Source organism: Anser brachyrhynchus, assembly GCF_964034855.1.
Source record: "Anser brachyrhynchus genome assembly, chromosome: Z".
In the NCBI taxonomy this organism is placed as follows: domain Eukaryota; kingdom Metazoa; phylum Chordata; class Aves; order Anseriformes; family Anatidae; genus Anser; species Anser brachyrhynchus.
In genome coordinates, this window is record NC_137697.1 from 72998399 (window position 1) to 73025987 (window position 27589).

General features: G+C 40.4%; 1 protein-coding gene and 1 long non-coding RNA gene across 6 annotated transcripts in view; one reads left to right on the forward strand and one right to left on the reverse strand.

Moving 5' to 3' along the window:
* Positions 1–22026, reverse strand: part of LOC308185665 — a 65150-nt gene extending 43124 nt beyond the window's left edge. Inside the window, exon 1 of the long non-coding RNA XR_013943538.1 lies at positions 1–22026. This exon is cut by the window's left edge and continues 21275 nt beyond it. This is a non-coding gene — a long non-coding RNA (uncharacterized lncRNA).
* The window catches only part of XRCC4 (X-ray repair cross complementing 4), a 188870-nt gene that overhangs the window by 147555 nt on the left and 13726 nt on the right, over positions 1–27589 (forward strand). The window lies entirely within an intron of this gene.

Sequence of the window (27589 nt, forward strand, 5' to 3'; positions counted from 1 at the left end):
CAGATTGTTAGAGGAAGACCACAAAGAGTCTTTTATCCAGTTGGGAAGAATTCAAGATGAGAGTCATAAATCTTTTTTGGGGGAGGAGGTTTGTTGGTTGGTTTGTTTGTGAAAGTGAAGTCCTTAGTCAGTACTTTTTATTACTGAAAAAGGAGTTTTTCATATGAAAGGTTTCCCGTTCTCTTCATGCTAGGAAGACGCTCTTTATTGTTTTAGCACTTCCACTTCTATATAATATTCTGTAATATGTAATACTATGTGCATCAACTTTGGGAACCATGTCAGCTACTCTGGTACTGGTTTTGTCATAAGTGATGGCAAACCTCTTCTCTTTTTTCTCATAGGTTGAAACTTCTGAAAAAGTAGATTACTTCTCAATTTTATAACAATGTATTAATTTTTTGTCAGTTCATAAGAATTTGAAATAGGTATAATCCTAAAAGTGTCTTTAACTATAAAGTAAAAAGCAGTAATATAACATTGACTATGCACACTATCTTTTTATATTTGTTCATCAGATGAAAAGTAGTATGAAGTGCCTTAAAAGGAAATGAAACTATACTTAAGTCGGATTGCATAGATCATTTGATTTTTGCCATGTTGGTAACAGAGGACATTTTGATAAAAATAAATAAATAGCATAAATCTCTGTTTTATTTCTACTTCCTAATTTGATCTGATACTTAGGTTCTGTAAATCAGTGGCCCAATTGAAGTTAAGAAGTGTGTTAATTCATATCCGCTGAATCCTTTGACCTGAAAGCCTCCAAATGTTCCTTAAAAAACAGCAAGAACATAAAGGCAAGGAAAACTGATAGCACATTTTCCAGGGCATTTTGACGTGTTTCTAACAATTCTACTGCTACTCCTAATAATACATAAGCAAGTGGAGAGATAAGTTCTTCATAGTACTGTATACCTGGTATCCAATTAATTTTCTACTGGCAGGCTCATTAACACAGTAGATATAGCCATTTGTTCTTTTTCTGCTGGACTATTTAATTTCTTCGATCACTGCCCTACAAAGCATTATTAATATTTCATTTCTTCACTCTATGATTCCCTCAAAAAAAAGACTGGGGAAAAAAAAAAAAAAGGAAGAGTCAATATCTGTGTTTCTACTTGGCTTCTCAATGCTGTCTTTCTCTCAGTGAAGCAAACTAAATTTCAGGGGAGGGAACAGATTTTGTGGATTATCTCCATCTTTAATGTAAAGGGAAAAAGCAATTTAAATTCCAAGTCTGCAGTAGTGTGAGTTTTTGGAAGCCTACTAAGCCACTATGTAGAGCTTGATTGCTAACAGAATTTTTTCTGGTTCATCATAAGAGTTTGAATACAATGAAATGGGAAACATTGTATATTTTAAGGGATTAGTGGAAATAAAATTATCCAAATACTTTATAATCTTCATTGGTTTAAGTCAATGTCACTGATTGTCTGCAGAGGTCTAACGCATCATTTTCATCCTGCCAAAACTAAAATGTATTTTTCACTATGTACAAAGAATGACATCCAAAGGCATAAAAATATTATTTCATAAGATATTGGATTTTTTTTTTCTCTTTAGTTTCTATTACTGATATGTTTTAAATTTGCATTTTTGCATAGTAGGAATTTTCAACCATACTTTATAGCGTCATGTATTTAGTGGGGTGTGTTTGGGACTGAAATGAGTTACAGATCATAAAATTTGGAAGCACTGGAATCCTCTGTATATGAATGACATGAAAATACTTGAGTTGCTTTGTTTTAATAGTATTTTTAGAATACTAAGACTATATGTTTTTAAACTGTCTTTTCTGGGACACTGTAAGATACTCATGTTTTGTTTTTGTTTTGCAGCAGAGCCATCTTTAGCTCTTAAAATAACTAATGCAAATGTAAGGAATATCAATTGTAGTCTACTTCCAGGGGAAAAAAAAAAAAAAGGCAAAAAAGACAAAAACAAAACAAAACAAAACAAAACACTCCCTGGTGGAAGGTTCTTTTCTCATTATTTTTGGTGGATAATTGTTTCCTTATCTGAATGCCACAACTTTTTTTCCTTTTGTGATTCACTTGCTTGTTTTCATGTTTTTTCTACAAGCCATTAAGTAAAGAGAAACTTTGTTCACCTACTTATCCTCTGTAGGATACAGTGAGTCATTTGGTTAAATGTGTATTTTATACAATATGAGTACTTAACTCCACTCACTTGTTTGGTGTGGGTGTAACACGTGTTTGGACCTTGTGTAGGTCATTCTTGTGCGCCAAGGGGCACAATGTTGGTTTATCAAGTGGAAGAAAGACAGTGTTTGTATGGGAAGCTCTCAGCTGCCTGTTTGCACCCACCACACCCACTGCTGTGATGGCTACTGATTCAGTAGTATTCCTCCTCCATCACTTGTAGCAGCCCCATAAGGTGGCTCTTTGTTTTAGCTTCATCTTCGTTTAAAATGCTTTTCCACTCTGCCATTTATTTCTCAAATAGCACAGGGAACACTGAATGTAAAGGAAAATGTGCTGCTAATATGAATCTCTGTGGTGAAGAATCATAGACAGCTATGTTAAAATTTCAGTCTAGGTAAGCAAACCTGTTTTGTAGTAAAGTTTGTCATCCTCTGAAATGTCAACAGAAGCAACTTTCATGACGGAGAACCATTGCAGAAATCTTCTGAAAACCTGGTTGCTGCACCTGGGGGTCTTTGTGGATGTTAAGAAGATTTTTATTGTTCTTAATGTAGTAGTTTTTTATACTGGGTTCACAGTTGGTGCTAAGCATCTGAAACTAAAACTCACGTATCTTCTCACCTAGCCATCTGATATCTATTCTGCAGGAGACTTCAAAGCTGGTTGTTCATGAATCCTCTGGAGTATAATTCTGTGCAAATATCCCCCTTCATTCTGTATTAGTAAATATGGTGGTTTCAAAAGTCTAGCACTGATTTAAAAGAAATATGATGTTTTGTACGTAACAAATCTATCTTAAAGAATGTGTGACTAACAAACATAGTGGGAAAACAATAACTAAAAGCCATTTATATTTTGCACTTAATCATTTAGAGCTGAGATTCCTGAAGCAGGCTGACACACTTTGAACTAACTTTCAGTTTACTTCTTTTAGTTCATGTAATGAGTCTCTTCTGCTAAGAAAGACTCTACAAAATTAACGTAAATATCAGACTGTTTTAGTATTCACTGTGCAGTACCCCTAAACACCCTGTCTACATTCTTCAGTCTAAATCGGTCTCCTGGGATACATTTTTCTTTAGCAGTCTTCTCAGACTTCAACAGAACTCTTTGGTGTAGTAAGCATTACACCTGGGAGTAAACATTTCCAAAACACTGGTCTTGGATTAAGATGCTTACAAAGAAGTACAAACTACAACACAGGAGAGAAGGATAAGAGAAAGGATACCCTCCTTTTCAAATTGTATTTTATTGATTTAGCTCAGTATACATTTATAAACATTAAATAGTAGTGTAAGAGATAAATATCCTAACAGAAAACTATGTTTTGGAGTTTTCTGTTTTATTACTTAATGTAATGTACAGAACAATGCCTTTTGGAATTTCAGCCCTGTGTTTTACAACTCACCGAGTCACATTACAAAAAGATACCACATTAACTCATTATAGATTTCCCAATTGTTCATTTTTTTTGAAATAAAAAAAACCTGTTACTTTAATCTTACTTCACAATAATTTTAAACGATTTTTGAAATATCTCATACTGGCTTTCCTACTCATTGCATAATGAAATACAAGAAATTTTATATTTCCTTTATGCTAGAAATAAAATCACACTTTAGTCTATTTGTTAGGCAGTAACAGATACTGCTGCGATAAATTTGTGTGGGAAGACAGTATAGTGGAGAGAATGTGAACTTTGCTAACCACCACATATTCAGCTTCCTCTTTGGTGAAGTCTTTCCAAGCTAACCACAAATGTGTTGCAACTAAAGCTGCTCTATTTACCACAAAAACTAAACAAGTGAGAACAACTATGCAGAGTCAAAGAGGAGAGAAGAATTAAAGTTTCAGTGAAGTCTTCAGAGAACAGCTGAATTATCTCTGAAGTGCTTACGTGTTAAAGCTGAGTGAAAAAAAAAAAGACACTGGACTTCACTGTGAGATGGAGAACTTTTAGGTGTAAACAAAGCAAAACTTGAAATCACAGTGAAGAACTTAATGTCCAAGCACAAAAACGGTGAGAATGGGTGCATGATGTCATTGCCAAGTAAGAGAAGAGCATTGTACCACTGCAGAACTGTTAAAAAATACCCCTTTGGAAAAAAGACTTGGAAGTTTTTAAATCTGACTTCATGTAAATCCACTGTCAGTTTGTAAATCAACAAGAAAATGATGGCAATGCTGCAAAGAGCTTTTGTCAGTGTGGGATGCAAGTTGAGCTCATGCAATTATAAGTCCATGGCAAATTATGTAAAACAAAAAAAGAATCCACCTCAGAGTAGATACTCAGCAACCTTTCCATATTCAGTGTAATTTAATACCACTGCAGTTAAGTATGAAAAACTCAACTCATTATTGTATCCCAGTAAGCTGTAGCTTCACAAAAAGGCTGTAAGTTCAAGGCATTCCTCTTTCAAATGTATAGCACCTCATTTTGTTTCATGTATTGCTGAAGGAAAAAGTGAATTAGACCAGTCTGAATGTTGACTTAGGATGGCTGTGTAGCAAAAATTATGGAATCTTTTTTTTTTTTGCTATTGTTATGTAGCTTAACTTGAAAAAAACTGTTGAATAGAAGTATACAAGTTGTTTCATATAACAAGCCGTATTGCTTTGAAATTTTGAAATCACCATCAAGTCTAAAAATAAGCAAATTATTTATTCATAAAATTTACTTCATTAACACAATCTGTATTTTTTTTTACAAAGACAAAAAACTATTTGTTCATCAAATGTGATCATAAAAGTAACATTTTCAAAATTCTCATCAATTGCCAGTGATGATTGTTCTCTAATGTCTACTGTCACCATCTGACTGTAGAGTGATGAGGGGAAATGCCAAGCATCTTTTAAGTGGTGATGGTTAAGTCACACAGGAGCCCAAGTCTTCTCTTGAGAGAAGCATATACCCTGGTACTGTTGTGTATTACTTTGATCAACCTAAACCAGAGAAAACAATGACCTGCATTATTTCATCCAACTACTACTAAACTTACTTTCACCCTCTGCACACTCCCATCTGGACATTTTATGGAAGAGAATGGTGGAGGAACACAAATACAAGATAAATCTATAATGACTCGATTCAGGATGAAATTAGGATGTTAGTCCTTATTTGCATGAAAATCAATCAGGCATGCAAGACATAATATTAACAAAATACAAGACTGTAAGTAACAGTGTCACTCTAATTTATTGTGCTTCCCTTTGTCCCCACTCTCTGATTTTATACTCTGTCAAGCAAAAAGAGCCAGTCAGAGTGGTCTTTGTCTGCAATGACTGCCTTGTGCCGTGGCACTAATTCAGTGTCAGAGATGATACTCTTCTATATGATCATGGCTCAAACCCAAGTCAACCAACCATGTGCATATCAAAACCTATGCTATTTTCTGTTGCTTCATTAGCACAGAAAATAAAGGGTTCTCTTCTTCATTGCTTTCTTACCGTAACAGCCTGTCATTTTGACATAATCTAAAGAAGATAGTGATTCAGACACATGTAGTTTAAAGCATGTGCAGTTCAAAAAGAAATAAATTGTTAAGTAAAAATGTATTGAAAATGTATTTTTTTCCTAATGAAATTTCACTGTAATATCTCTGGTCCCGGTAATCTGGTTGTTTCTATCACCATGGATTTTTAAAGGAAAAAATTTGTAGCAGCTTGAATTTTAAAATAATCAATGGATGGGGTTATTTTGCAGTCTTAACATCAGCATCTTCTTTTTGACATACTGTTTAAGTATTGCTTAGCACCAGTTATCAAATGCTGATAGATTGCTTCTTACTTGCCCTGAGCAGTGTTTGTGCTGCCCTGCATGGTTTGGAAGCATCTAGTGGACTGGTACAAATAAAAGAAAGCTAGTGTAGTTGCATGTTTCCCCCATCAAAAGGTCACTTTTGTAATAAAAGAGAGAGAAATCAGATAGTTTAGAGGCACGGCCCATCAGTAGGAATGTGTTTTTTTTATAACTTGTAGGGACTTTTTTTGCAAAGCTGGCAGCATGGGATGGTTACGTTACTGTACTGGAACTGCTTTAAAGTGATCAATATGTGAACACTGTTCCCACTACAACTGTAAGGAAAATTCTTGCTATTAATAATAAAAAAATTATTTATGTGATGGCAGTGGTTTCAAACGATAGCTCTCAGGCAACCCTGTAGGAATAAAATGCTGCAGTGTTTGATGAGAAAGTCCAGTATCGATTCAGGCTGATAAAATATTTTTCTTTATCTTTTGAGAGGTCTTACTACATAGATGCTATGAATAAAAGTTTGGCATTTCTAACATGTTGAGAGTCCCAATATATACAATTCTTTTTTTGTTATGAAAACTCTGTTCTGTCTGTCTCGTTTGCTGTTTGACAATGTATGTGAACAGAGAAACAGTGAAGTGTAAATCTCTGTTTTTCTGAGGCTCAGGCTACTGAATAGGTGTCATTGTATCCGTGCCTCTTGAGAATGAACTGCTGCAAAAACTTACTGGAGCATTTTTTTGGTGTGCAGCCTCCTACTGACAGCTGCAGAGAGAAATGTCTTCTGGCCTTCTTTATCCCTTCCTCTCGCTGTGTGCTTTTCCTATCAACTGCCCCATAAATATTTTCATGTAGCTGGCACAGCTTACGTGTTGTCCGACGCCTTGCTCAGGACCTCGTCAGAAATGAGATGCCTTATTGTAATCTGCTGTAAGAAAGAAGTGGCTTCAAGAAGACTTGAAGAGAGCTGGAGGCTAGGTCTGAAAACCCAACTTTTTCCTTAATTTGAGAACCTCGCAGTCCTGGCAGTTCTCTGATTTCATTCATATGCCTAATGCTTCATAAGCAATTTGTATTTTTTCATTCTAGTGCCAAAGTTCATCCTTTGTCTTCAACAGCTTGTATTTGTGTTTATCCCTGATCCACACTATCTTTGGCCTTCATATCTAGAAAGTCTTCCTCAAAAGAGCATCTTCATTCTGCACATCTCAGGGCTTGTCTCATTACTTGACGTATCACTGATGTGCTAAAGTGCTTCCAATTTCCAGATTTGGCTTAAGAGTTCTGTGAGAGTTTTGTTGTCATTTCACCATGATAAGTGAAGCTCACTGTGCTAGGGTTTAAAATTACACAAGATGATACTTTTCAGATCAGAACAAATTCATTTTTTTTGCTAAATTTGTACAGATAGAAGCTGCCTTTGTAAGGAGGGAAGAAAGGTACACATACTCAGTGTTCATGTTTATGCTTTTTATTTGCCATTTAGGGTATTTGTTTGGAGTATTTCACAATAAAACTAAAACATTATTTTCTTACTATAAGTAGGCTGGGGAGAATAGATATATGAGGGATTATAATTTCCAAATTAAGTGTATAAAATGTGCTGATATCAGTGTGGTCTGGAATTGTGCATGACGTGTGCATTTTGGATTTGAATGCAGAACAAGTTAGTAAAAAAAGACCCTAACTGTACTGATATTTCAAAACAGTATAGTCTGATTTACAGAGGCTGTTAAAAAAAATGGTCTGTTTTGTCTGTGACAGGAAGGATTAGCAGAAAAATCACTGATCATTTTTTTTGTAGCACATCTATCACATTGCTAGGTAATATTAGTTTCATCCTAGAGGTCTTTAATGCTATGGAGCACTAGTAACTTTTTGTTTTTTTTTTTAAGGGAAAACATAGACTTGCCTATGGGTCAATGTTTAAATGTTACACAATTACACAATCTGGCTTTAAACTTTTTCTGCAATTAATGCCTAATCCAAAACACCAAAGCACATTATCAATTTTATACTTAACTGGAGCATTTTTTCAACAGGCCTATTCAACTACTTAAAATTAAGCACATGCCTAAGTGCATTGTTGAACCAGGGCCAGACATGTTATGACGAAGCAAAAAGCCACAGAAAACATCTAACAGATAATATTCATATTTCTCAGATTAAAACGTTCGTTTCGAGACAAGAAAGAGCTTAAATATCAGTTAGCTTCAGGCACAGGTGAAACAGGCAGCTGCTTAGGGCACGGCTGTTGAAAAATGCAGCCTGCTTGCCTTTCCCAGGGCGGGGGGGGGAGGATGAGACTGACTCTTCCAGCAGTGTCTGCAGCTTGACCAGCAATTCCACACAGTGCTGTGAGTGGGAGGTCGGGCCGCCAGGGGATGTGGAAGCTGCCTGGGACGATGAGGACCTTGGTTCCTGATGCCTGATACAGAGGGTGCTTACCAGACCTGGGAAAACGGAACAAGGGGCAAAACAAGCAGCAAGGACTCGCTTGCAGCCAGTGTCTACTTTCAGTCCCATCCCCATCTGCTCAGAGTATGTCTTTTTCTCTTTTCCGAGAGAAAACCAAAAACTAACTCTTCCACTTAACACTTCTCCCTGATTTTTTTTGCTCACATGTTAAAATTTGCCTGGCTAATAATCTATGGCATTTGGAGTAGGTGTTGTTTCATTATTGTTTTTGCTGCTATGAGTTGGGTGGGTTAAAATCACTGCTGTTAGGCCAGAGCCTTATAGGTGGTTTGAGAAAATCAGTTGTTGAAGATGGCCAGAAATTTCAAGGAGAGGAGATGTTTGTGGTCAGGAAGAAATACGGGCTGGATGATCTGTGTGAAGTGCTTATTGATGCAGGAAAGGTGGGATATCAGACAACAACAATGCACATTGTGTGGTGGTTGAGGCTGCTTGAGATCAAGTCTATACACTTAGATCAAGCCCATTAACTGCCATGAATCATAGAATCATTAAGGTTGGAAAAGACCTCCAAGATCATCTGATCCAACCATCACCCTACTACCCATGTCACCCACTAAACCATGTCCCTAAGCACCAAGTCAGGAAAAATCCAGCATATTGTTGGCTGATGTGTATAGCATGGATGTGTATAGCGTGTGCACAGTGACACTGGTAGAAATGAGAGCAACATCACGTTGAATAGGCATCACTCTATCTGGCTCACTGTGCAGTGACACCAAGATTTCCTTTGCTGCCCCCACCTCACGGTGTATTCTGTTACCTGCAGCTGCGTTGGCTGCAGAGCCAAGCGCCAGGTGTGTATGGTCCGAAGTCACCATACTATGTCTTGACAGATTGCAGTGGCAGTCATGAACACATCCACTCACAGAACACAAGTCTTGGGGAGGATGCACAGCTCACAACAGCTGCACACGCAGAGACTTAAAGACATCCAAGATAATGCTGTTATTGTTATAAAGTTTGTTATAATCAGAAAGAAATCCTCCATCTGGTAGATTTCTAGTGTAGAATATGTTGCTCTACATCAGAGGTCAAGTATCCTCCTAAGGAGGGAAGCTCTGTGGTTTGAGCCACACCATTGAGCTGTCAGATCTTGCACACACAGGGCTTGGTGCAGCTCCTATGAGCCTCAGAGGGTGCCTTCAGATGGATGTGAGAGATGCTCTTGCTGTAAATCACTCAGCCAAGCTTTCAATGGCAGCAACTCGTAGGGTAAACTGTCGATCAGTCTGCAGTGCTGACAGCACGTGAATGCTACCAGGTACACCCCTGAGCAGGTGCTGGTTAGAAGGAGTGTGGATCACCATGTGAAACCTGGAGGTCATGTTGAACACACCCTAATAGTAGGGCAGGCTGGGTCAAAGACAACTGTCCCTACATGAACAGATAGTTCCATTGCTCCTTTTCCTTCAGATGACCTGGTATATTCCCTTTTCGTTCCCAATATGAGCAAAGCACCTACACAGGGTATCAGCGGTCCCACAGGAACCCCCTCGTTTCAGATCTAAGTAGGTGTTGAAGTGCTTTGTAACATCAAGGAGTCTCAGCAAGGAGAGGGAAGAGGCCATTGTGTTGTACACACTGCAGCTGCTATGGAAACTACAAGGACATGCACCAAAATAGGAGGTGGGAAGGAGGAAAAAAGGCATGCAATTTTATTCTTAATATGTAAATCGTAATTGTGATTAGTGACCTTACCTTCTGTGTTTATTAAAATAACACGGAAGGCAAATGTAATTGTTTTGAAAATGCTAGAATATTCCTGTGTTATGTTGCATGCCTTATTCATGAGGTAAAGATGCTTATACGTACAATTATCTACTGAAAACAGTTGACCTCATGCTCATGCTTCCTAAGCTATTTTGCAGATTGTTGCAGTTCCCTTTCAGTGCAGTGCATATGATGTCTAATGACTTGTTAACTTTTCACTTCTTGGACCTTGTTTAGCTGTAAAACCACAGTCCTGTTAATTACAAAGAATCTGGGTCTGTGTTTTCTTTACTTTGCCTTGTAGGGGAAAAAAATGTTAGGGAGGGAAGTTTGTGGTTGTTTTTTTTTTTTTTTTTTCTTTTTCTTTTTTCTTTCATATAAAATGTTAGTGATCTATGGCAATTTCCAAAGTTATTTCAGTATGTTCTTTGATGTTTAAATTGAACTTTACATCATTTGTTATAGTGGCACCTGCTGCCCTTGTAATAGTTAAGCGTATGTCAGTACATAGAACCCACTTTTCAGAAATTTATAACTTCACTGTAAAAGTTTTATTCTGTGCTGAAACTTGGCATGCAGGCTTTTGACTAGGAACAAATTATTCTTTAAAAAATGTGGTGGGGAAAAGTTGGTCATTCATAAGAGCTAACCATGCAATAAAAGCAAGCTGATTTTACTGACATATTTATCTGTTTATGCTTCCGTAACTTGGAGTATGGGCAGAATGAAATAATGGATTTCTCCACTTTTTACATCTCTAAATCCAGATTCAAGCTGCTGCTTAGGTCACTGTTGTAAATGGATCTGATTTTCTTTTCCTAAACCTTCTGAATATTTCCCTCTGACGCAGAAGCCCACCAGACTGTGTGATTAAAGAGTGCACAGCCATTTTCAAGCAAGGAGCCCAGCTGGTTTTCAGCCAGATAACAGGCATTCCTGCATGAAATCTTGTAAAATTCTTTCAAATCTGTCCCAGTTTCTAGGTCTTTTAGATCTATACTGCTTGAGGAGACAGCAGCAGGTGCTCTGGGTGCCATTGGGTTGGTTTTGTTGTAGCTATTTCATGCAGTGCAGAAAACAGGAGGTGGATATTACCCATGAAGGGAACATACTCATGTGGGCAGCCTGCTCAAGACTGCTCCTGCAGTCTCCACGTGGGCCAACAAAGGATCATTCGTGGGTAAATTCAGGAGCAAAACAGCTGTTCTCAGATTGATTGTCAAGATTACTAGATCTGTGCCTCCATTCCTCACAGGAGTTGAGGTTCAGCAAAACACTCCCTTTGTAGCGTGCTGCGGGTACAGGCAAACCAAGCGAGATGTCTGTCTGCAGGTGCTCTGAGCTCTTCCTTGCTGAGATCTGTTCCTGTAACCTTTCCCAAAATACCACCATCACTGGTGCCTTTTGAAGCAGTCAGCCACTGCAATTGCTGTAATGCTCTTGTCAATGTTTAGCAAGCTAAACTAATGCTGCATTGGAAAGGAAAGATATTTTGTGTCTAATTGGAAGTGCTTGTAGGGTTTTTTTATTTTTGCATTCTTTGCTTGTTATTTGGAGGAAAAGAAAAAACAACTCTCATAGAATATTTCCTGGTTTTGTAAAACAAGCACATTACTGGTACATATATTTGTTTTATGTAACATTATCATTTTCTTACATTGTCTGAATTTTTCAGCGTGTTTACGGTAAATGTTATAACCATCTCAAGCATCTGTTTTGCAGAAATCCCATGCAAACCATTGTGGTGATCCTTATCATCTTTGTAGTTATCTTCAACTATGAATAATAGTATAAATAAAAATTCTATGTGTTTTTTGTTTGTGTAGCCATGAGAATGCAGGAACTTTTTCCAAAGCCGCTTTGTCATAGTTTATGTAGTTCCTGCCAGGAACCAGAATCTGAAGCACTTTTAACACAATAAAATGCATGGAGGTCAATATTCAATTTAGAGTGTTGTATCGGTGTGTACAAATAAAGGCAGGTTGAACTTGCATGATTAAGTTAGCAGGGTTAAGGTACAACAAAGTACATTGTACACCTGAAAGAAACTGTTTTTATCTAGTGGAGTATGTCCCTTGCCTTTACATTTCATTGATTCACCTTAAATTTCCCTCGTGTCTGTCAGCAGGTTATGCTGAATTCATAATGACGCTACGTGGATTTTATGAGTAACTGTGGCAGCAAGGGGAGGCTTTTGAGAACTTAGTGAGATGGATTCTATCCCGTGGAGGAGACTGGCATTCAAGATTATGAGCTGTAAAAGAGATTCGGATAGAGTTATTGCAGATGCAAGCCCGCTTACTCCTGCTGGGTCTTGGGAGCTAAGAGGTGCTTCAGTCAACAAGCGCACTGGTTGAGGATCACCTGCTCCTCCGCCTGACCAAAATTCCCTAGAGTTTGGCTGCCAAGGGCTGCTGCAGTCACAGGGCACAGGGAAGCCTTCCTGGGACTGCAGGTGACTGCAGATCTCTAGAGGACGAAGATGTTCTTACATCTGCTTCTCATCCTTGAATGTCAATGACATGCTATCGACGTGCAGCTTCATCTTCATTCATGGCAATTCGGTAACTAGCAACAGCACTGGCTTTGGGGACTGTTTATTCACAGTCTAGACATTTTATATGAGTTTAGGGCCCCCTTCTGTGTTTTATAAGGGAGGCAAACACAGCTTTTTTGGTCTGGTGGTGGCATGATGGGTGTGTTAGCTGTGTGTTGTTCTGCCTAAACAATCTCCAAAATAAGCAGTCTGATGGCATTTTATCTGAAACTATGGTTTAGCAAATATGGCACAGGTATATCAGCCACCACCTATGGGAAGGAATGGTGGCCATGACACATGGCCACACGTGTGTCACTCAGTAAGTCAGCATTGCAAGGTATAATTCACCAAATATCAGCTATCATAAAACAGCATAGAATGGTTTTCTTACAGTCTTTAAGAATATTATGTGCTGTTTTTTGTTCTTTGATCTGAATTTTGGAAAGGGACAATAGTCCAGAAAAAGAAGGAATATGTTAAAATGCCTCATATCATGATCCATATTAAATATGATTGTTGTAAAAATAAATACAGATGGAATTGAAGCTATTCCATCCAACCGTCTTTGAAGTGAGACTTGCAGAAAGTTTGTCACAGTCCTTTCTGAGACAAAAGCTGGTAGCCTTGAAAAAAAAATAAATACCTTAGCTAACAGTGGGTCCATCCTGAAGTGAGCTGACTGTGCAGATCCCAACCAACCAGAGTATGTAAACACAAATTTAACCTTCACATAGACCGCTATGGTAAGCGAGTTATTGGAGCAGGACCAAGTATGCAACATTTAGTAAGAAAAACCCCACCAATATATTTAATGCCTGCTTTAACAAATTATCTGGGTCGGTTTCCTTCCTTTGCCTTCCCTCTGCTCATCAGCCCCGTGGGCATGTGCTTTTTAGGGTGACCCCACAGGCTCTGAACTACGAGACCCGGAGGGCACTGTGTGACACTGGGTCCCTTGCTGAGAATGGGTGTCGTGCTGTATCATCTGCAATAGCTACAGTTGACAATCTTCTTAATTACCCGTGGTTTAAAGATGCTGAAGTGCACAGGTAGATTTTGCATTTCTTTCTGGAACTGAGCATTTGAAATGATACTCATTAAAGTCAAATCTATGAAATATTAAGAAGCACCAGTACAGATTTTTTTTAAATATTTTGACTTTACTTTTTTTTTTTTTGAGTAATTAATACCTAAGCAGCCTAAACTTAACAAATATCATTTCCTTCAGTATTGAACAATTTCTTGCACCAAACATTGCTAGGCAGTCAATAATTCAGTGAGACAGTGTTTATATAGTAAAAATCAGTGTAAAATACATATGCAAAATTGCAAACTGGACTAAATTTCTGTTTATATTAAATACGTAAACAACAGATAGAGTTGTTTGAGTTACATTTTGTATGTATAACACATACAATGCCTGCCCCAGCTCTTATGTGTACATAGCCTACACATAAATATTTCCCATTAATGTATTCGGTTGGTAATGCTTTTTAGGAAATCAAGTGTCCATGACCAAGGACTATGTATAAAGCGTGTTGATGAGAAATTTCTGTGACAATGGTAATGGAGCACGTTCCCCATTGCAGATAAGAACACTTAGTATTTATTTAGTGCTTTCCATTTTAAAAGCATTTTAGAAACATTAGTTAGTGCAAGCCTATTAAGAGAAAAATAATCTGAGACACAGATTCCTATGAGTGAGAGAAACCTTGGAAGGCAATAACGCCAAACGAGACTTAAAAGTAGTAGCTGACAGCAAATTATGCTTAAATTTAGAATGCTGATTTGACAGCAATAAAGACCAATTCAATTTTATTCTGAATAAGCAGAGCTCTCCTGTCACTCAGGATCCAGAGGTCTCGTTAGCAGAAAGATATTGACAGCTGGTGAGGTGGGGAGAACAGCACACTTGGGAAAGGTATTTGGAGATGGGATTTATAGGGAATGGTTTTAGGTTAAATACGTGCTGAATGCTTAGAGGACAACAAAGGAAACTTCTGATAATACTTGAAGAGTATCAACACAAAGCAGAGAATTTAATATGAGAAACGGGATTAAGAAAGATGGGTTGAAATGAAAAAAGAGCTTTTGATCAATATATTAAGAATTTGTCAGTTTTATCTGTTAGCTTGCAAAATAACATTCCCAGAGAGAAATGAAGCTGCTTCTCTTGCTTCATTTAGAACTGGGCTGCAAAAATACGAGTAATGTGGATGAGTTCTTCTGTCGCAGGAAATAGATTCGTCTGTCTGAGTTTGTTTGTCTTCACAGTCTTTTGTAAGGAACCATGGGTAAATAAATACAATGCATCTAATACTGTGTTCTGGAAAACATTCTGCCTCCTTTTCATGCACCTTGTTTTCTTAGGAATAGCTTATATGGATAAAAGGTGTGTTCTCCATTAGTGTTACCTCAGTTTCTTTGTCCGTGCTTCTTCCAATCACACTTTATTATTTTGAGCTGAGCTGAGCTGAACATTGTGATAAGTTGAGATTTTGTTAAGGGTAGCAAGGCAACCAGTTCAAATGATACTCGTTTCGCTGAGTGGTGTCCACATCTGCATTAGCAAGTAGTTTCTGCTGAAGTGAGTTAATGTGATTTAAAAACTCATCTTTGGTCTGTACAGAAAGAACTGTACAGTATCATAGTTCATATGCAGAGAGTATGAATATGTGCCTCCTCTAGTGTCTGATCCTGCAGCTCTCAGGTAATGTTCATATGGAATGGATCAATTGTGAGCAAAGGACACAGTTTTCTGAAGTGCTGAAATAATTGGAGAACTTAAGTCTCATAGTTTAGGCTCATAGGAACCAAGGCTCTGCTACCTTTTAGTGAGCCTGAAAGCATAGATAGGTGGTGTAGGTAGGCTGATTTTGTAAGCATAACACGTGAACTGCTTTGTAAACCTACCTGAGACGTGCAGTAGGAAAGAACATAGGGACTTTCAGTGGTGCTTCTCCCTCCATCCTGGGCAGGTGGGCGCTTCAACTGGCTGAGCTATAATAAAGAGGAATACTGGCTCCCTCTTAGCAGCAGCACACAGACGAGTAGAGCTGTGGCATTTTTTCAGTTTCAAATGTAGCTTTTCATATCATGTATGCATCCTTTGTAAGATCAGTACAGCTAACTGTATATTATAAAAAGTCTGCTCTTATGTTTTAGTTTGAGTGAATCTGAGGTTCTAGGCTATAAAGGGGTATGTAAGTCTGTACAGCACTGGTAGCTGGCCAAAGATGGGAACAGTGTTGTAGTCCTTATGTTCAGATCTCTGCGTGATTATTTCAAGCAGCTGGTCAGGTCTATGTGGCTGGCATGCGGTGAAACAACCTTCCTTTTTCCCCTACAAGATCCTATAGAACTACTGTACTTTGATATATGTATCTGTTCACTCCATTTTATTTTATTTTATTTTTTCCCCAATTTCTTTTATCTTCTCAAATTGTCATTTAAAGCCATTGTACTCCCTGTTTGCCTGGACTGAGTAGAAGTGTGTTTTCTGTGTGTTTGGGGGAGTTTCGCCTTTTTTTTTTTTAATCTCACTGCAGGTTCCTGGTATCAGGAGCATTGTTCCCAGTAGGATTATGGTAGCCAGATTAAGACCAGCAAAATGAGATTCCTTACAAAGTCCCTTCGTGCTTTCTCAATGTGCAAGATGCTAGTGTGCAGAATTACAGAAGAAAGCCTGTGAGGCCTCAGGCAGCTTGAAGCAAATGCCCTCAGACATATTCTGTTCTGGTCTGCTCCAGAATGGTCTTGTTTCACACCCTTCCCCAGCCATGGGGAAAGGACATCACTTGGTGAGATACCCAGAGGAAGAACCTTGTCAGAATTCACAAGGGATGTTATTTTGCAATTGTAGTCTGGTGTTGCCTAAATTTCTCCTGGAGACTTAACGGGAAAGCTACCAAAGAGTCTTTCCTTTCTGAAACTCCTTCTATGAAAGTGTGGATGGTGGCAACAAGAAATTCAGTAAATTTATCTATTTAAATCTCACTTGTGCCAAGAGGAGTGAAAGTTTGTGCCTAGTCTCCTTCCAGTGATTTTAACAATGCCCATTCAGATTTCCCAGCAAAAAGATGTAGAGTGGAAAAGAATAATAAAAACAAAGTGCTATTTATCCTGCTGCATATGCATTATGCTATCTATACACATCCCCTAAACTGATTTATTACCGTCACATTTTGCTCTCTACATTAAACTTCAGTCCTTATCTTCTGAATTACTGGCTTTCTTTCAGCCCAAAATGTTATTTCTTCTTTAATGCATGTGGCTAAATGCAGAAGCAAATAAGTGATAGTTTTTACATAACAGTGAATTCTTTACACTGATTTGGTAATTCCTAACAGACTCCCTAGCAGTTTTTGTTCACCTACCTAATCCTAAAATCCACTACAAATACCTTTAGTTACCTAGAAAAAATATGCTGTATGGTTAATTTTCAGATTATTCCAGTTTAAGTCTTCAGGGTCAAAGGTTAAATTTTCAAAACTTTCAATGCTTTTTCTAATACTCCTAAAAAAATGCTTTGTCTTATTACTTGGCTAATTTCCTTGAAACTCTGAGCTGTGGAAGGAGGTTTTGTTTAAACAGCTCCAGACCATGCAAGTATTGTGTTAATGTGGATGATTTTAGGAGGAGTAAACTGTGTTCCAGTAAAAATACAGCAATAAAATTTGCAACCTACGATTCTTCTTTGATCATTTAGATTCTTTGGGATTTGATTCCCAGCATTGCAAATTGGGTCAGTAATTGATAGTTCATTGTACTGCTGTATAATTCATGTTTTTTGCAAAACCACAGCAAAAGCATGACTGCCTCCTGGCTAGGGTGAAAGGACCGATTAGGCAACTGGAACTTTGGATCACTGAACTGCTTCTTCATTCTGGACTCTTACAGACTTGGCAGAGTCCGAAGTCAGAGGAGTTTGTAATCTTGGCTCAGCTGTTTGTGCATAAACAGTATGCGACTGTAGCATAGAGAACAGTATCAAGGGGGAGGACTAACAAAAGAGGTATGTGCGCCAAAAGCAGAAGAAGTAGGGAAGGATGATTGTGCGTTCCTAAGGGTTCTTATGAAATCAGTCAGTCAGTTTTTTCATGCTACGTGCTAGAAAATTAGTGCTACTGCAGACTGACAGCATTGGATTTCAACTGTATGTGGAGAGTATGGAAAGGAGGCAAAACTCCTTAGTCCTTGGACCTGTGATGAATAACCGTAAATCTCTGAATGTGATACCTGCGTCTTGCTGCCTGAGATGTTTGTAATCATCCAAGTGCTGTGTAGAAAGTGTATGTAGGGAAGGGAAAATGGTGGTATTGTCTGTGAATCAGAGAGCCTAATTATTCTGTGAAATGCATCTCTAAAAATCAAGCCATAGGAAATGCAACCAACATGATATCTTTATGGGAGATTAATGCCAACTAATCCAACTTAGTTTTCAATGATAATACCCTTAATCAAAAGCCTGCATTTCTTACAATGTCATCAGTGTGATAAGACACTATTTACTAGTCTAAGGAAATAATTATGTCTTTAGAATGAGTTTTTCATATGGGAAATCTGCCACAGTCACATTAAAGTATTATTCTATAGAGCTGTAAACCAAGATATAGTTTATGGCTCAAATCAAATCTGGTAAACCCCAACCTAGAATTACTCACCATTAGCTGTGTTAGCAGATGTCATTTTCCAAAATCAATTTTGTCATTTTGGATTATTTTCTGTGCACTATGTGTCACTAGTGTTTATCTTGACAGAATCCAAGATACAGTCGTCTCTGTTCTAAAATTAACTGTTTGAGATGAAAAATAGCATGTAAGAACGAATTGGTATGATAAACATATGCAAAGTTTTTTTTTTATGTGTCTTTTGTTGAGGTAACTGTTGTTCTGTTGGAAATTTTCATTAACTTTAAAGCCATGGCTGTCCAGACTGGAGGGCTTGCTCCAATTAGTATTTCTAAAATACTACTTTAACATATGAATATGTAGAGAAAGGTATGTTGGATTGTTTGGTTTTATTAGCTTCTTCTAGTAAGTTCCAGTCAGCACAGGAGTTCAAGCCTAAGTGATTAATGTACTGAAACGATTAGCTTGAAGTGAAAGGTTGTTTCAGATATGGCTTTTTATTCACCTCTCAGTTATCAGTTTAATAATTACCTCTAGACTCTGTTTAGTGTATTCACCCAGAAATACAAGTTCAACTGTACAAGAGAAACTGAAAAGGCTGAGAAGAAAGACTGTCCCATCACAGCAACAAATAGCACGACTCATCTCTTACTCTCTGACAAGACTCATCAAAAACCATTTTAAGTTTAAGCTTACTATCTCACTTCTTTGTCTGGCAATCATATAAAATCAACGTGTGTCTTGCCTTCATGTGTTAGACAGCTCCCACTATACAGAGATATATCTGATACATCTGAGATATATCTGAAGGGTGTGGTGGGCAGTTTGCGTGGCAGTTCGCGCAGGCAGGGCAAGCAGAGAGGGCCCCTCGCCACTCTTCTGCAGCGGTCTTTCCCATAGCTTACTTGTAACCTGCTTGCAAAGAGCCTGGCCATGGTATCAGCCAGGCAGAAAACCACGGCCTCCGCATCTCTTGCATCCTCTCCAGCCACAGTCACCGATGTGGCTACTCAGACGAAGGGCTCAGGGAAACACACGGCCGTCCAGGTCTTGGGCTGCACGGTGTGCCCGAGTCTTCTGTCGGTATCCGAGAGCAGCAGCGGTGGGTATGCCTGTGGGAGGTGTGCCCAGGTTGAAGAGCTGCTCAGCCAGGTAGCAGAGCTTTGGGAGGAGGTGAAGAGGCTCAGGAGCATAAGGGAGTCAGAGAAGGAAATTGACTGGTGGAGGTGTACTCTACCCTCTCTGAGACAGACTCACGAGCCTGCCACAGCACATGTGTCTCCTGCTACGCAGAAGACAAAAGTTCCCCCATCCCGCCAGGCAGTAGGAGGGGACCTAGGCCAAGGAGGGGAATGGAGGCAGGTTCCTGTTCGGGGTGGTAGGCGAGCCCTGTCCCTGCCTGCCTCACCTTCCCATCTACCCTTATATAACAGGTATGAGGGTCTAGAACATGACAGTCAGAACAACAATGTAGACGAAAGCCTGTCCCAGTTGGAGAGGGTGCCTAAGGCAAGGCAACCTACCCCCCGCATTGCTACATCTGCTGTCAAGAAAGAAAGAAGGGTTATCGTCATGGGGGACTCCCTTCTGAAAGGGACAGAAGGCCCAATATGCCGACCGGACCCAACCCACAGAGAAGTCTGTTGCCTCCCTGGGGCTCGGGTGAGAGACTTTGCTAAGAAAGTCATGCGCCTGGTACGGCCCACCGACTACTACCCGCTACTGGTCTTTCAGGCTGGTAATGACGAGGTAGCAACAAGAAGTCCGAGAACAATCAAAAGGGACTTTTAGGGCTTTAGGGCGACTAGTTAAAGGTTCAGGGGCACAGGTTGTGTCTGTCTCTGTCCTTCCGATAGGGGGGATCGATGTTGACATGCATACTCATCACATTAATATGTGGCTTTGGGACTGGTGCAACTGGCAGAACTTTGGGTTTTTCAGTCATGGGAAGGTCTAGGTGACACCAGGCCTGCTGGCACCAGATGAGATGTGCCTCTCTCAGAGAGGCATAAGGCTTTTTGCTCAGGAGTTGGCAGGGCTGATAGATAGGGCTTTAAACTAGAGTCGAAGCGGGAAAGGGATAAAACCAGGCACGCCGATGATGAGCTAAGGGATGGTGTGCTAGAATCAGAGGGACTGTGTGCTAGTGAGGTCCATCAGTCTGCTCCACAAGATGCTGCATGTAGGGAGGCACATTTGAAGTGCTTCTACACAAACGCACGCAGTATGAGGAATAAAATGGATGAGCTAGAAGTCTTGGCCCAGCCCCACTGCTACGACATCACTGGCATAAGCAAAACCTGGTGGGATGAGTCCTGTGGCTGGTGTGTTGCAATAGATGGTTACAGGCTCTTCAGGAAGGACAGGCAGGGTAGGCAATGTGCGGGGGTGGCAATGTATGTGAAGCATGGGCTGGACTGTGTGGAACTTCAAGTTGGCGATGGCAAAGTTGAGAGCCCCTGGGTAAGGATTAAGGGATGAACAAATAAAGGGGATGTTGTTGTGGGAGCCTATTACAGACCACCTGGCCAGGATGACAACGCCGATGAATTATTCTTTGCAGAACTAAGAGATGCCTCGAGACCAACTCCCCTTGACCTTATGGGGGACTTCAACTTACCAGACATCAACTGGGATCACCATACGACCGACACGAGCAGTTCCAGGTGGTTCTTAAAGCACCTAGATGATAACTTCTTGGTGCAGGTGCTAAGGGAGCCAACTAAGCAAGGTGCCCTCCCAGATCTGTTGCTGGAGAACAGAGAGGGTCTTGTGGGGGATGTGGCAATTGGTGGCTGTCTCAGTCATAGTGACCATGAAGTGGTTGAGTTTAAAATGACAGTGACAGAAGGAAAACTGCCACCAAAACTTCAGCCCTGGATATGGGGAAAGCAGACTTCAGGCTGCTCAGGGAACTAGTTAGCAAAGTACCCTGGGAAACTGCTTTTGAAGGCATTGGTGTCCATCAGTGCTGGTCAATCTTTAAGCACTGCCTCCTAAAAGCACAAGATCAGGAGATTCCAAAATATTGGAAGTCAGGCAGGCAGGGCAGAAGGCCAGCGTGGCTGACCAGGGATCTTCTACTGGAGCTTAGGCAAAAAAAGAAAGTGTACGGCTGCTGGAAGGAGGGTCAGGCGACGTGGAAGGAATACAGGGATGCTGTTTGTGTTTGTAGGGAGAAAATTCGTGTGGCCAAAGCCCAACTAGAGTTGAAGTTGGCCATGTCTGTGGGAGACAATAAAAAAGGTTTTTATAGATATGTGAACAGAAAAAGGAGAACCAAAGAAAACATAGGTCTGCTACTTGATGGGGAAGGTCTCCTCACAGACAATGACATAGGCAAAGCAGAGATGTTTAATGCCTTCTTCGTCTCTGTCTTCAACACTGATGGCTTCGGGAGCCAGGGTGCCCTGAGCTGGAGGACCATGACAGTGGGAATGATAAACTCCCAACTGACCCTGAATGTGTGCGGGATTTGCTGCTCCACCTGGATCCATACAAGGCCATGGGTCTGGATGGGATTCATCCCCGGGTGCTGAAAGAGCTGGCTGACGTCATCGCGGGACCTCTCAAAATTATTTTTCAATGGTCTTGGGAATCTGGTGAGGTCCCATTGGACTGGAAGCTGGCAAATGTTGTGCCAATTTTCAAGAAGGGTAAGAAAGAAGACCCTAGCAATTACAGGCCTGTCAGTCTCACGTCAGTGCCTGGTAAAATTATGGAGAAAATGATCCTTGAAGCTATTGAAGCGCACGTGGGGGACAATGCAGTCATTGGTCCCAGCCAACATGGGTTCATGAGGGGTAGGTCCTGCCTAACAAATTTGATTTCCTTTTATGATAAGATCACCCATCTAGTCGGTCAAGAGAAACCAGCTGATACGATCTTTTTGGACTTCAGCAAAGCTTTTGACACGGTTTCCCATAGGACTGGACGAAATGTCCAGCATACAACTAAACAAAATCATATGATGGGTGAGCAATTGGCTGACGGGCAGGGCTCAGAGGGTTGTGGTAAATGGGGCCACATCAGGCTGGCGGATGGTCACTAGTGGGGTCCCTCAAGGCTCCATTTTAGGGCCAGTCCTCTTCAATGTTTTTATAAATGATTTGGATGTAGAACTAGAAGGTGTTCTGAGCAAATTTGCTGATGACACTAAACTTGGAGGGGTTGTAGACTCGGCTGAGGGTAGAAAGGCCTTGCAGAGAGATCTGGACAGATTGGAGAGCTGGGTGATCACCAACCACATGAAGTTTAACAAAAGCAAGTGCCGGGTCCTGCACCTGGGACGGGGCAACCCTGGCTATATGTACAGACTGGGTGATGAGACGCTGGAGATCAGCCCAGCAGAGAGCGATCTGGGGGTGGTGGTTGACAGCAAGTTGAATATGAGCCAGCAGTGTGCCCTGGCAGCCAGGAAGGCCAACCATATCCTGGGATGCATCAAGCACGGCATTGCTAGTCAGTCAAGGGAAGTGATTGTCCTGCTCTGCGTTGCACTGGTGTGGCCTCACCTCGAGTACTGTGTGCAGTTCTGGGCACCACAGTACAAGAAGGATGTAAAACTGTTGGAGAGTGTCCAGAGGAGGGCAACGAAGATGGTGAAGGGCCTAGAGGGGAAGACATATGAGGAGCGGCTGAGGTCACTTGGCCTGTTCAGCCTGAAGAAGAGGAGGCTGAGGGGGGACCTCATCACAGTCTACAACTTCCTCATGAGAGGGAGTGGAGGGGCAGGCGCTGACCTATTCTCCATAATCACCGGTGATAGGACCCGCGGGAATGGTGTTAAGCTGAGGCAGGGGAAGTTTAGGCTGGACATCAGGAAGAGGTTCTTCACCGAGAGGGTGATCGCACACTGGAACAGGCTCCCAAGTGAAGCAGTCACTGCACCAAGCCTGTCTGAATTTAAGAAGCGATTGGACTGTGCACTGAGTCACATGGTCTAAAATTTTGGGTAGACCTGTGCGGTGCCAGGAGTTGGACTTGATGATCTTTATGGGTCCCTTCCAACTCGGGATATTCTATGATTCTGTGGTTCTATATATTTTAAAGGGAAACACTAATGGCATTGTTCTACAACAGGGAGGACACTTTTAAAAGCTCAGATGCAAAGGAGATTATTATGTGCACATCGCATTTTGAAGATACCTGTAAACATAGATTTCACTAGAAATGTGTAGTTGCTGTTACATTCTTACAGGTGGCCTTCAGACCTGTCAGACTGAGATACACACCTGTGTTGTGCAAGGCACGAGGTTGAAAGGCTGCTGCTGGGTATGGTAACAACTTGAGTGCTGCACAAGACGCACATGCTTCATGAAATGGTCAAATGACAAATGCTTTATTTTGCCTTTCCCCCGCAGAACAGGAGCATGTCTGGCCCAGGTGCTGTATGTTATGATATTCATAAATACTAGATGTAAGATCTATACTGAACAGTGCCACATACCATTCTGTTTTGTAAGCCTCTTTTAACATCTCTTAGCAGACATTAGGGATTTAAATTTGAGGGAGGTCCAAGAACCTTTCTGACAATGTATGTGGTTTAGTCTCTAAACCAGTCTTTTGTAAGGAAGAGCAGAGTACCACTTACGACAGGAACATTGCACAACAAATTTCAGGAACGAAAGTAAAGTATGCGAGCCATTTCATGTGTCACAAATAGGAAAAATGATGTATGTGGGCGAGTATAATTAAGTAACTGGTTTATGAACCGTAAGTCCTCATTTCCCAACTTTTCTTAAAATTAATGTGGACGTGTATTTAATACGTATCTTGGATTTCCTTGAAAAACATAGCCAGAAAACTCCCTACTGGTTACATATATAAATAGATGTATATACCATAGATTAATCCAAGAAGGCATCAGCAAGAACGTATCCTGATGAAATTTGATCAATAGCCTCCCATTTCAGAGACTGTGAGATGGTCAGGCTTTAGAATACACTCCTCGTGCTACAGAGCTGCCTGAACAGCTCTCATGTGGGGGAAAAGTTCAGGGGGCTGTGAATCGCAGCTATTTCCTTGGGGTTCTTGCAGGAGGTAGGGTATTGCAGGATGTAGTGACTGCTGGAGCCCAGAGATGGCAAGAGTGGCTAGGCAGTTTCTTAGCAAACTGGCTTCAAGATGTGTTGGAAGAGTCTTTCCAAATCTTCCATTTAAGATTGTTTTGTTTTTCTTTGAATGGTACATTTGAAATTAAGCCTTGCAAAATATGCATTATCACAGCATGCATTACTTACCATTGTATTTTTTTGTAATAATATCAGTCTTACCGATACTTGTCTGTATGATTTTTCCCAGTAATATTTTCAACAGACATCTCAACAGATCTTTGGCTTAAAGTTGTCATACTCCTTGCTGGATGCGCTCATTCCCAGGGCTGGGTTTTGTGGGGTGTTTTTTTGTTTGTTTGTATGTCTTGGCTGGTTGGTTGGTTGGTTGGCGTGTTTGGTTTGGTTTTGGTTGGTTGGTTGGTTGGTTTTTTGTTTGTTTTGTGTTTGTTTTTTTTTTTTTTTGGTTGGTGTTTTCAGAAGGTTCTCTTAATTTCCTATAACTCAAAGAATCACCGCTAATGCATTAGCTCAGCAAACTCTTCAGTGATTCTGGGGCTCGATTCTCTGTTAAGGGAGTTCACATTTGGAAAGAGTAGCAATACGTCATCCACTGGAGGTTGTGCTAGAATGTGGTGTACATAACCTATAAAACCCGTTCCTACCCCCAAAAGCTGCCTGTTCTGTAGCTGGCGTAGGTCCAGCTTCTCCTGAATTGGACCCACACTGGGCTTATGCCAGCCAGCTACTGTGTTCCTGTTCCCGTCAGAGCCAGTGCTTGGGTTTTGCCATTTGGACTGCTGTAGATGGGGGTGGAAGCAATAAATGAAACACATGGAGAGGCATGGTGGGAAAATAGGTGTTTTTGGCACTCATTTAGGACAAGCTGTATAAGCCACTGGGGCTGAGGCACACATGTGCAATGTGGCTATTGTAAACCTGTGCCAATAACAACTCGTTTTACTACATAGCATGATGTCTGCTCACCTCTCTCCAGCAGCCACCTTCAGACTGCCAGCCTCTCTATAAACATGGTTTTTGTCGAAACTTGCATTGCTCTGAGTGGACCTCAGGAGACCCACGCATTTCTTTCCCTCACCCATGTTTGCAACACTTCAGTTTTCACTCTTTGTCCATATTAACATGGAAGTAGAGACAGGTGTGATATTGGTGTGGTATTAGTAGGGGCAAAAGCTAACAGAACCCCTGGAGCAGCCAAACACAGTGTTGTGGTGACTCAGAGCATTCCAGGTAATGTCTGCCAGTGGGGTGGAAGAGTGGAAGGGTGGAAGGAGTGCTTCTGTTCCTCTGTGGCTTCTATTACCTTCTCCAGATTATGGGATGGAAAGAGTGGGGAGCCCCACAGGCCATTCCCACAATGATGCCATACTGGACAAGATAATTTTCCTTTCTCTTTGTTTTTTTTTTTTTTTCTCTTCTTGAGATATTTTAACAGCACAATGGTTCATCAGTTTCAAGCCTTTTTGAGGTCAGTCAACTCCAGTGAGGCAGGGCAGTATCTCTGAGGGAATTTGAATCACCTGATTTTTTTATTTTTTATTTTTCACTTTAAAGAGAATTGTCTTTGGCTTCGTTATTCCCTTTATTGATTTAATTCTAGCTCTTCGCCTTGTATTGATCTGGACAGGTCAACAGAGACAGTTTCACTAGAGTTTTTGTCTTTTCAGCCAACAATAAAAGAAAAAAAAATCACACTTTTGAATTAAGCATAATCTATAGGAAGTGATTTTTAGGAATGGCTAGTTTTATCACACTTTGTTGTCTACTTTGTGATTGCTGACACTTAATAAACACACAGAAGCGCTGTGGATGAATGAATCAATATAAGAAAGTAGTCAATTTCCGTCCTCTTCCCCCACCCCTCATTTTGATGCAAACTTCAAAAGTCTTGTCCTGAGTGTTCATGTTATTACATTTTTCATCCCATTCTGTAAAAAGGAGGTGGCTTTTTTTCTCCCCTTCACATTTCTAAAAGCAATAACACAGAAGTCTCACAAGAGGTATTTTCTGTCATGATTTTCTGCTGTGTTTTTAGGGACCTAAGATCCGTGTAGTTTTGACATACCTCCAGTCCAAATCCAAGCCTTCTGAATCTTCTCATTTTGGCAATACCAGGAACTGATCTAGGATGCTTACAACAAGCAAAATAGCATCTTAAAATAAAAATTCTATCTGGAAACATGAATATTTCTCTCTGCCTTGGTTTTGCAGCAGCTGTAGTGATCAAATAAGAGTTTTATTCTTTGTATTCTGTCTACCAACTCTTTCTTCTGTCTGTTAGTTCACTTCCTGTTATGAAGAGGGAATCAGATAAATGTGCATTAATTAAGCTGCTGTAAAAGAAAGAACAGAAGTATTTTAAGTCTGGAACCATTTCTGTAGGTCTAGGCATCTTAGAGCAGCAAATGATATTATGCCCATCAGTTGGGTTACATTTACTGCATTCTGCCCCTTGTGTCTGGGGGGCGTCTACGTTTTAATTTATTCCCTAAACTGTCTCCACGGCCGTAAATTAACACATTGCTTTGTTGTTGTAGTTTTGCCTAACAGAGTAAAGTTTTAAAGGAAAAATGCAGCAGTCTTCACTAGCCAAAGTCATTAATGCTAGCTCCATCAGTCTCAGTTGTTCTTCATATAGCATGCTGATTTATTTATAGTTTGGCACACCTCCTCTTTGCCAGAGGCAAGCAGATGCAACATAAATAGTACAGCACTTTAACACTCATAGAGCTGGAACTGGGATTTCCTTCTGCTGTCATGCCTGCTACGTTCACATATCTCCACCAGATCTACATCACATTATCTAGGTCCTTTTTGTTTGCCCATGCTATACTCTTCCTTTTACAAAGTTTAGCATGCCTGGCCCCACAATAAGAAAGAAAACCTTACTCCCTTAGCATAAAATTAAAACACAAGTCAAAGTGTAATATTTTTTCCAGTGCTGTTGACTTCATGGATCATTATTGTTGCTGTCTGCTCACTGACTGCTCTGCAAGCGGTTCAGCTCCAGTTCAGGTTTTCCACTGACTGGTGGTTGCTGTTTTATGGAATATTTGAGGCAAACAGGTAGAGTAATAATCATCTGCCTCCTGGTGCATCCAGTCATCGTTAGTGATGATTTTCACTGTCACAGGGAGCTTCAGCTGAGGGGCTAAAGACTGAGCTGATGTTCAGACCCAGTGGCTCTTGGCTGTTCATGAAGGGTCTCTCAGCACGGTGGAGCATTAGATGGA